Source organism: Phalangium opilio, unplaced genomic scaffold (genome assembly GCF_054372755.1).
Source record: "Phalangium opilio isolate 3A_F unplaced genomic scaffold, DU_Popi_V2 ptg000103l_1, whole genome shotgun sequence".
NCBI lineage: Eukaryota > Metazoa > Arthropoda > Arachnida > Opiliones > Phalangiidae > Phalangium > Phalangium opilio.
In genome coordinates this window covers 2,001,125-2,009,712 of record NW_028324205.1, presented here as the reverse complement: position 1 = coordinate 2,009,712, position 8,588 = coordinate 2,001,125, and the positions used below count along the sequence as shown (strand labels likewise).

Below are 8,588 nucleotides of genomic sequence, written 5' to 3'. Positions count from 1 at the left end.
GTACGCGATATCCTAATATAAGAATGTAGCATCAGTTACGACACATTTATTTTAAACTACTACTCTTATTAGCTTTAATATATATTTAACTTTCGGTTAACTTTGGACTATTACGTCCTTTCATCAAGAACACACACTATTTCTGTTGAAAACACGGCAGCGCCATCTAGTTTTAAAATAAAGAACTAAAGAACAATTTTATAAATATTTCGGGATGTTTTAATTTTTCTGTGCTTTATAAAATAAATGAAAACTAAATCCTGAATTTTAAGTTTCTATCTACCCTAGAAGTACATTAGAATTTTGATGATCGGTGAGTGAGTGAGTGAGTGACAAAATAAGGTAAATTTCACCATCGATATTTCGAAAAGTATATAGGGTAGGAACTTGAAATTTGGAAACTATAGCTAGGATTGACAGTCCTCGCGGCAAGCAAAATTTCAGACTTTTACCTGTACCCATCACGAAGGTACAGTGGGCTTAAAAGTGCCACGAGTTGCTTCGAGAAAAGGAAAATCAAGTTCCGAACTTATAAATAAATAACCCTTATATTGGATTTAAAAAAATAATACATTAAAAAAAACACACTTGAAAAAAAATATATATGTAATATTTAAAAAAAATAATTAATCTTGTTTTTTATTGTCAATCCTGTAAGGAAATGGTTTAAAATTATGATTTTAAATATTTTAGCTCGTTCCAACAAGTGATAATTATTCCTTAAAGGGTTAATGTCAATGTCGCGAGTCAGCAGGCAATTTTATGACAGCGATAGATATAAATAGCTGCAAGTTTTTTTGTGTGAGATAGACGCTAGCCCTTTACTCAATTGTTATGACTTGCAAAATATTTTTGGGGCCAAAGCTCCGCGCCCTCTCGGGGCAAAACCCCCGTGCCCTTTTGGGGCAACAGCCCCGCGTCCTCTGGGGACAAGAGCCCCACCTATGGCATTTAATACGCCATCTCCCAGTCCTCCAGCATTTATGTTTACTGTCACGTTGCAGTTTACCCCTATATTGAAAAGGCGGTCCATTTTCTTAACTAGAATTTTAAATAAAGACCCTTATTATTATGGTGCTAATCTTTCTTTCACTTACGGACTATTTTCATATTAATTGTAGGCCTTGCTGATTTTTAGAGTGAAAAATATTAAAGGGATTGGAAATCAGGCCGGAGAAATGGGGTGAAGTGGAATTATTATTTCTTGAATTAATCGAACTAAGTTTCTTGAAAACACGTTTATCTTAATTACGGGCCTGTACTGTACTTTTAAAACATTTTTCACCATTAGCCAACCGTCAAGCACTGCCTGCTTTCTACTACCCCTAAGCCTTATCTGCTGCCATGAAAGAAGGCAACGCTCATAAACCAAGGCTTAACCTATATATTTTGAAAAAGACGTTTTAAAAATATTTCAAAGTGAAATTATAACCCATAAGTGCTCTAAAGGCTGCTAAATAAGTAATTAATCACAAAATAAACCTAGTTTTTTATAAATTTTCCATTTATAATCATATTCTATGATAGTAAGTTTAAACATAAATCCGCTTACTTTGTAGCGTCTCGTTGTTTGAAAATTGTAAGTGCGTTCAGCAACCACTACCAAGTTCTCGGTTTAGTACCAGATTGCAATCTTTCTACGTAACCGGTAACCTAATGCGCTTTTATGGTGGACGTAGCTAAACGCAGCGAATAAAACCGAGGAATACGGTAAATTTACTTTCTTCATTAATATAGCTTTTCCAGTGGTTTTAAAACAAAAATATAAGATAATTGAAAGAACAACAGTTAAAGACAGGTTTACAATATTTCTTTATTTATATGGCAGGAATCAATCACTACTACATAATTTTAAAAGTGGCGGTATCGGAAGTTTGTTCTGTTTAAAGCGACATCTCGAGGAAAAGGTGTTAAAAAATATGTATATCTGATCTCTTAGAAGGAATAAAGCTATGTCCGCACTAGGGTAAAATATTCGCTTCGCTCGCCACGCACGCTACGCTCGCCAAGTACGCCGAGAAAATCGCCTGTCCACACTGAGAAAATTTCGCGCGTAGCGTACGTAGCGAAGACGGCGAGAGAGACGAAAAATGTTCAACTGGTTGAACTTTTTACGTCGATCTCGCCGGCGTAGGCGACGCACAACCAATCCGCGTCCTTTTCTTTGTCACGTGGGATAAGTTCTGTGAATATATCGAGGTAATGTCGGGAAATTGCAGTAGAGTGAAGCGTTTAGCTCATGCGAATAAATTAATTATTTCATTGCTATTAATTCGAAAACAAAAGAAAAGGGACCATATAAAACGTATTTGGTTTAGAGAACTTTTCCAGGACAGAAAAAAGGATCGGGGTTTTTATAACCCCACACCCAAAATGAGATATTATTACGAACGATACGGGGATAAACTCTTCGTTGAGCATTTGCATTAATATTAATTCTAGTTTCGTTGTCCGACATTTAACGAGAAAAACTCCAAATAGCAGCCAAACCAAGATTCAACATGCAATTAATTCAGACTATTGTGAAGAAAAAAAGCCGATGCAGCTCTTTAAATATGACGTCCGTAAAATGATGGACGCTGATTGGTTGTGCGTCGTCTACGCCGGCGAGATCGACGTAAAAAGTTCAACCAGTTGAACATTTTTCGTCTCTCTCGCCGTCTTCGCTACGTACGCTACGCGCGAAATTTTCTCAGTGTGGACAGGCGATTTTCTCGGCGTACTTGGCGAGCGTAACGTGCGTGGGGAGCGAAGCGAATATTTTACCCTAGTGCGGACATAGCTTAAAGAGTATAATTTCGGCATGATTGTTATTTTAAAAATGATTTTCACTATTTGATTTCTAAAACTCTATTTGTAACGTTAATCTTGAGCTTAATATAAAGTCTAGTCGGTTTGAATATTTTCAAAACTAAACTACCTGTTGCGACTTGCGAGTAATAAGCAACTCTTCAGAATCTATTTACAATGTCATATAATAAACGATGCGTGGTTCTTGGATGTTCAAGTTGTAGTTACAATCTAGCCCAAGACGGTTCCTACAGTTTACATTTATTCCCGAAAGGTACTGTAAACCTTAACAAAAAGAGCCCTTTTGGGCGACTGGGGTATTTGACTAAGTTTTCTCCAATGTAAAGGAAATGAAGATCTAATTAAAATATAGATTTTGGCTACAAATCGTGGTAAAGAGTGGAGACCGAACAAAGTGTCCGTTATTTGTTCAAAACATTTTAGTCAGGATGATGTTATCGTTACTAAAGGGAAAAAACGATGTTACTGAAACCACATTCAATACCAATTCATGGAACAAGTTTAGATAAAGACCTAGAAAGCTCAAATTCTAAACTTTTACTAACAGTACATGAAGATATAAATTTACTACATGCTCAAGCTTTTGATTATAATGAAACAACAATCCAATCAAAACCAACTGGAGGTAACGCTGCGCTTGTAGGTACAGTTCTGCCACCATGTAAAGAAGGAATAAGTATTGCAACAAGAAAATTTGGCACTAAATGTAAAGCTACGCAAACTGTTATTACAATGGCTACAAAAGGTACTCAGACACTAAACTTAAATAATGTTAGGTTTCAATCGAAAGACATTTTTGGAGTATTGCTGCTAGAAACGTAAACATTCCGAGATCATTGATTACAAACAAACGTCAAACAACTTATTTAATTCAGCGATTAGCATTCACAAAGTAGAATCTACACTGATAATGTTGAACCAAAATCAAGACGTCACCTACCGCCCATTAGTAAAAGAAGTAGAAACTAATCTTGTAAAACTGTTCATCTTGCAAATAGACATTTGGCCCAGAAGTTTTTTTCGTTGTAAATGTTTATTTTCAACAACATTTTCTACGAGGACAGAACATTTAGTTAGATGCCTTGCATTTCAATTAAAACTTGAACCTAAAAAGAAGAATAGGTTTAAAAAAATTTACAAAGTGGAAAATGCTTTTTTTCTAATATTTTAAACAGTAGACGCCAGAGACATTTGTTGTGTTATCTAGTGTTTCAAGTCCAGAAAAAATGTGAAGAATGAAATTTAAATTTCTTCCAAGCTTTGCGTCAATCGGAAACAACATGCAATAGAAGTTGAAGATTATCAGGCTAGAAATGTAGAAAGCAACTAATTGCAAGAGTAATTTTTACTAAACATTATGTCATTAAATTAAATTAATGATGCGAAGCTCTTCTGAGCTTATCGCATAAGTTACCAAATTTTAAATCAGTGCATTTCGTTGTCCATGTTGAAGTTTACACTACAATTAACGTTCAAGGATGTTACTAAAGTATCTATTGCGAAACGGCAACATTAAACTTGCATAACTTACGTTCGCGGGATTCGAAAACTAAATAATAATTATAATAAAAAAGCTCTTACAATATAGACTTTAATTAAAATTCAGCCTTGAAATTAGAAACAAGAAAGATCAACCAAGGCTCGGCTAAAATCGAGGAAGTAAACAACATATACAACAATGGAGGGTTATTCTCCGCATCTCTGAGTGGGGCGCTGTTTGTAGGTCTTACCTCCCAGTGGTCTTACCGTTTTCCGTAGAGTACTAGCAATCTGTTACCATGGAGTGGTATTAAATGATTCTAATAGAGAATTGGGGTATTTTTAAAGGAACTTTCGTTTACAAAACAATAAATCTACCCCACGCAAAATAGCCCACGGAAAACAATATTCAAGCTCAGCCTCGTGTCTAAGCGGTCGTATTAAAAGGTTTACAAATTTCTTCGATAACATTCAAACTAAACTGAACTGAATCAATGCTAGCTGGAAATCTAATATCAGTGACGTTAACAGACTAACAGTACAGTGCACGTTGACTCGTGCTCGTGTTAGGTTCATTTTTGAATTTAATTGTCGAATTCAGGCTTATTTGATAGGCCTACTTTTCTCAAAACTCTTAATTAGTTTTGCTTCAAGGGTTGCTTAGGGCTTACGCTTTTTTAAAAGCGTTCTAAGCTTAACTTTGCTGCTTTGAGGATTTATTAAGGTAAGATTTATTTTAATTTTTTTCTTTGTGCTGTATTCTTTTTTTCTTTCCTTTGTTTGTGTTGTATCCTTTTTTCTTCTCTTTTTACTAACGGAAACCTTTGGGTATCCAGAACAGGCCTTTACGGCTCCTAGACTGGCTCATTATATTGAGTTTTTGTGCCTTCTAAAGAAACCACCTGTCACACTGAATAAAATAGACCTCTTGTGGCTCACTGAGAACACCTTCAGTGACTTGCAAATAGACCTTCCGTGGCTTCCAAATAGACCTTCTGTGGCTTCCAAATAGACCTACTGTGGCTTCCAAATAGACCTACTGTGGCTTCCAAATAGACCTCTGGCTTGCTAAAAGACCTGTGGCTTTGCAAAAAATAATTATAGTGACTTGGAAAGCGACCTTTTTGTGGCAACGAACACATCTTTGTGTGCTAAATTTAAGAACTCAAAATGGTTTCTCGAGAAAAAGCTAGAAGGGACAAGAAACGTTTGAAACAACTAAGTCAAAGAGCGTTGATAGCTAAAACTAAGACTTTAGCGAACAAAAACCAAACATATTGCAAAAGCTAATATATAAAAAAACCCAGCTCTTTCAGAGTAAAAAATCGAGTGATGGACTTAATCGCAAGTCCCTTGAAAGGATTTGAAATAGGAGATGGAGCAACGTGCAACGCAAATAGCGTTTTGCAATTGCTGTTAATGATTCCGGAATTAAGGAACATTATTAAAGAGCACAAAGGATCATTGAGCGATAAGCCTATTTTGACTTGCCTTCGTAACGCTATTGAGCATGTTGTAAATTCAAATTCGAGTTCCGGCGACGATGGTTTCAATTTGCGAACGGCTGTTGGTCTGCCTTTTACCCACAAACAACAACAAGATGCTAGTGAATTCTTATGGGTTCTCAGCCAAAACTATGCGAAGAAATGGAAACTTGTGACTCTAACGCTCTTCAATAAATATTATGGACAAAGTCGCAAAACGTTACCAAATGCCCGAACTGTCACCTTGAAAAAAGTTCTGGAAACATTATCCAAAGCTGCATATTCACTCTTCCTTTGCCAAACCTCGCTAAAATTGATGGGAAACCATTAATCGAAAGGATGAGACCAGCAATGATGGCATGCGGAACTTGTAAATACAGAGAAATTAATGATGTGTTGATTTCTGCCAGTAAGTACGTATTTCTGTGGTTTCCAAGAGATACTGTAGTAAATGGTCACCCTATTAAGATTTTAACCAAAATATCGGGATCCGAAAATCAGAAAGTGGTTTTAAACCAAAGCGTTTACAAAACTAGGGGCGTGATCATTCATAAAGGTTCGTCTTTAAACCAAGGTCACTATCTGAATTTTATTCGAAAAGATAACCGCTGGTACGAGGTTAGTGATACAACAATCACCAAGCGTGACAGATTCGTCAGTAACTTGACTGATGTCTCAATCATCCTTCTGGAGAAAGTCTCTCCTTTTTAAAGAGAACCCAGCCTAACTAGCGTTGTTAAGGGTGATCACTAAAAAATGGTAAATTAAGGAAACATAGGAAATTTGCCCTTGAAATACACGGGGATATTGGTGTAAAATGTAAGCGGCAAAAAATTAAATTGCACGGAAAAAACTTGGAAGAAATTGTGGGTAAAAAAATAGGAAGAAATTGTAGGGGGAAAAAACTAGGAGGAAATTGTGGGAGGAAAAATAGGAGGAAATTGTAAGTGAAAAAACTAAGAGGAAATTGTAGGGGAAAAAAGTTGGAGAAAATTGCAGGGGAAAAAACTAGGAAGAAATTGATGAAAAATAAGGGAAAAGTACAGAAATAAATTATCAATCAAAATCTCATTTCAAATCTAAAGTGGAAACTTTATTATAATTTCATGGTTTGAGAGTTCTACAAAACTAATCAAAATCGAATGATATAACTTTACGATTAAGAGTTAAATTCCAGCGATTTTGAAGTTCTTCCAATTTATAGGAAATAGTTATTCTAGGAGAGCGGTCGCTCTCTTAGATAAGACCTGATACTCCCTCTAATGCTAAAGGAGGGTTTTTTGATTGACCGTAACTTTTTTCGTATTGTGTTTGCAGCTTTGAAATTTTGCCAGTGAACTAAAATTCGGGCCCTAATTTTGTGGTTAAAATTTCAAAGAGATCCAACTAATAGTTAATTCTATAAAGAAAAAAGTTGTTAAGGGTGGTTTTAGAATCCATAAAATTAATCAGACATTTGGTGAAAGATACTATATTGTTCCATAGAGATAACATGGGATTTTATTGAAAAATGACCATAATTGGGATCGTGTATAAAGAAAACTATTCATTCGTTACGTTTGGGAACCATCTTAAATTAAAGATAACAGTCCATAGATGTGCCTTCCCTTAGTTTCATTAAGATAAATTAAGTTTAAGTATTGATTTTTATCATTATTAACACATACTTTGACTTACGTTGTTTTGGGTATTGGAATTACGGCGTTTTACCACTGTTAGAGACAAGCATTTTAGCCCTCATTTTTCATATTGGACTTACGGCGTTTGTGTCGTGATTCACGCCGTTAGCGGGATATTAAGCAAGAAAAACATGGCGTTTGAGCTGTCGGTTAAAATTAAAATTTTGGATTTGGAATTAAACTGGAGGCTAATTACGTATGATTTTTATTGTTTTCACAACAAAAAACGTCAATGAAATTTACTAAAATTAATTTTAAATTTAAAAGCAGACAGAATATTTTATTATTAACGAATTTCGCTAAGCTAATTTCGTTAAGCCTCGGTCAAGGTAGCGTTGCCGTTATGTTGTCTGTTGATGTTATAGGAATAGGCAACATTAACTTCGGTTGAGATAAAAGCTAGACAATACGAATACTGTTGGTATGTTCAAATTAATTATTAATCTTACTGGTAGATCAATTAATTACTACATTATTATCTGTGACAGCTAGGACACATCAATCAGCTGTAGTGGTAAATTTTACACCTTGATGATGAACCCTCCGCTGGCTGAATGCTAGCGACAACTTTTCAAGGGAAATAATGACAAACAGAACTGTATATAGTCTTTCATTTAATAACATTCTATATTTGCATTATTTAAATTTAAATTTTGTATTAAACGTGCAAAAGATTGCTGTTCATTGGTTCTCTAACATGTTTTCTTAATTTTCGACATACTAACGTAGCTTTTGTATTTTGAGGGCGCGTTTTTTTTTAAAGGCGTTTATAACACGATGTATAGTTAAAATTATATTTATTTTGGTTTATGTTTAATGTGTAACACACTGTTCAGTGTTACAGTAGTTCTGCAACTAAGCCTTCAAAGTTTCTGAAATTATTGTAGGTAAATATCAAAGAAACGAAAGTGTTCATTTTCAAAAATTATTTCAAACTAACACTCACAGGTCTTGGTTCTGGTTTTAAGGGGATCCATTCTCAGGCTCTTTATTTCATAACGTTTTTTGTTTGGTTAATTAACATAAATTTTTGGTTAAATATGTAATACACTAGTTTTTGGTAAGTTTCAGAAATTAACGGAGCCGAATGACAAAGAGATGGATTTAATAGCTTTCATTTCAACATAATTAAAAC

The 8,588-nt window shown here is 35.0% G+C and overlaps 1 long non-coding RNA gene across 1 annotated transcript; it reads left to right on the top strand.

Moving 5' to 3' along the window:
• The first annotated feature begins 7,549 nt into the window (after window positions 1-7,549).
• On the top strand, window positions 7,550-8,149 carry LOC149630440 (uncharacterized). Its single transcript, XR_016374171.1, has 2 exons — window positions 7,550-7,874; window positions 7,942-8,149. It is a non-coding gene; the product is annotated as an uncharacterized LOC149630440 (long non-coding RNA).
• Window positions 8,150-8,588: the final 439 nt, after the last annotated feature.